The sequence below is a fragment of the Berghia stephanieae genome, chromosome 1 (assembly GCF_034508935.2).
Source record: "Berghia stephanieae isolate SIO BIC M18660-M18661 chromosome 1, UCSD_Bste_1.3, whole genome shotgun sequence".
NCBI classification, from domain to species: Eukaryota; Metazoa; Mollusca; class Gastropoda; order Nudibranchia; family Aeolidiidae; genus Berghia; species Berghia stephanieae.
Window position 1 is genome coordinate 87,299,337 of NC_088360.1, and position 2,876 is coordinate 87,302,212.

Below are 2,876 nucleotides of genomic sequence, written 5' to 3' on the forward strand. Positions count from 1 at the left end.
CCACCACCACCACCATATCATCACCATTCTGTCCCTGCGGAAAGTTGCCATTTAAAACCCCAAAAGTTGCAAAAAGTTGCCATAAAAAAGGGCAAAAGTTGCCATAAAAAAGGGCAAAAGTTGCCATAAAAATTGCCAAAAGTTGCCAAATTTTGCGGAACATTATCTGACAAGGGGGGGGGGGAGAAAAAATTGCGATTCGCAAACGCACAAACAAAGGCCAAAGTTTCAATTTAAACCACATCTGTTTATTACCTCAGCAACAGTAATAATAATAATGATAATGATAATAATACAGTATACTGGCGTTATACTGGCACGGTCAGTCATCACCAAAAAGTGTGCTAGTATCCGATCGTGCCGGAATCCGATAAAGGCCTTTAAGGCTCTTGGACCAAGAGATTCTTTGTATCTCCTGATTTCTGTAGCAGGCACCTCTTTCATTCCAGGCAGAGATGAAAGATCAGTGTCATCAAACATAATAAGTCTGCTAGGATAAAAAAAAAAGGCAACTGTTTAATAAATTGAATCCCTGGTTGGCCTTCTGTGGACATATACTTGTCCAACTTTTGACTGGCACCAGAAAAGGCCTGGCAGAACTTGTCCTGCATCTCCAGTTTTTCACGCTGGTCCATGCCTTCAGGGAAAAACCGCTCTGCCTCAGGCAATGACATGCCACACGCATCAAATTTAACTTTCAAGTCCTCCAGTCTTGACCATGCCTACAAATACACACACATAGAGTTATCGAACTCGAAGCCCAGTCAGTCTCCAAGGGTTGTGCGGTCAAAAAAAAGCTCAGTATCCAGTTAGTTAAGGGAAAAGTCCACCAAAAAAAAGATATTCAGGAAAATCGCAAAAATCGCGGACAGTTGCGGGTAACAGCTAAAATCGCGGCCGCGAAAAACGACGGGGACAGACCATTACAACTACTGCTACAACCACCACCACCACATCATCATCACTACCACTACTACTACAACCACCACCACATCATCACCACTATCACTACTACTACAACTACAACCACCACCACATTATCATCACTACCACTACTACTGCAACCACCACCACCATATCATCATCATTGAAATATTGTTTTTTTAAATTGAGCTTTATATAGTGCAATATCTACTAAATGTGCTCAAAGCGCTTTACATGGGGTCCCTGGTCAACATTTAACATGTAGGACGGGACATGACGCCTGTTAGGCGATATTGCAATTTTTCGGACAAAGACAACTCTGTTAACGGCCAGGTACTCATTTTACACCTGAGTACGGTGAGAGAATGTGAGTAAAGAGCCTTTTCCAAGGACTCAACTATGCGCCGAGCGCGAGGCTCGAACCCAGAACCTTACGATCCGAAAGCGAGTGTCATACTACTAGACCACATAGCCGCATCATTACCACTACTACTACAACCACCACCACCACCATATCATTACCATTACTACTACAACTACAACCACCACCACATCATCACTACACACATAAACAACAGAAACAATTTTAAAACGTGACTATGACACGCAACCACTCACAACGAGGCTATACTATTTATCATTTTCTCTATAATATAGAACAGGACAAGACAAACAAGAGCTTGACTCTCTCTACACTTCGCATTGATGTTTGTCGTCTGACGAGTTCAACTCTCGGTCGACCTGTCAATATTCCTTTTTGCCTAGGACGTAATCATTAATAGAATGTTGTGTGGTTTTGACCGCGAAATAAACCTTAAGAAGTCACATTTATATCATTTTAGAGACATCGTTTTGAATAATTTTGAGTTAAACGAGCGATCAGGAAGTTATTTTCTTCGATTTCATGAACTATAGTAACGCGATTCCCAGCCAATGCCTCAATGGCGGATATTTTTCTCATCGAGGCCGCTGGTTGGTTAGCCAATAAGAGCACCGTACGGTTTCCATTGGGTAAATTCCTTGGGTCTCCCAATATGCAAAACTTTCAATTTATCAACATTTAACTCCAATTGTCACATTCCGAACCAATGAAATGTCGCAAATATGTATAATCCTTTACAATGTAGCATAACTTCGAGATGGTCCATAGATCTTTGTATCATCTGCAAAGAGTTTACTCGAGGAATCAATAGTTTCATTTAGATCAATGATGAAAAGAAAAAACACCAAGGGTCCTAAGGCACGAACTAAGATACCCCACTCAAAGCATGTCTAACTTCTGAGCCTTTTCCATCAATCCTTACCCTTTGCTTCCTATTACTGAGAAAATTTTGAAACCATTTATACAAGTTTTCAGCTATCCCATATGATTTAAATTTATTTTAAAATTCTTCCATGAAAAACAGTGTCAAAAGCCTTTCTCAAATCCAAATATGCCTATACAGCGGTGTGACGTCATCACAGTATATGATTGTGCCTAGATCAGAGATTTGAAAACTTACACTAGCTCATGGACTTAATGAAGATGAAGTCATTCAGCTGGGGTTTTTGGGGGTTTTTTTCAGACCACCAGGTGGGTGATAGTTCTCACTGAAATGTATAATCAGACTGTATACGTTTAAGGTTACGCATAGTTTTGTATGTTGGTATATTTCATCTGGCGGGTGAATATTGTGAATATTTTACCTAAACGCATAGCATTAATTTAAAAATGTAAAAGGAAGAGGTTTTAACTCTCTCTCTCTCTCTCTCTCTCTCTCTCTCTCTCTCTCTCTCTCTCTCTCTCACACACACACACACACACACATACACACACACAAACACACACTCACACGAACAATAAAATAATATGTTGTTATTGATAATGAGCACATAAAAGTATCTTATTAAACAAGTAACTATAAGTATATATATATTTAAATTACATGTTTCATTCTCCTTCCGGTATCAGA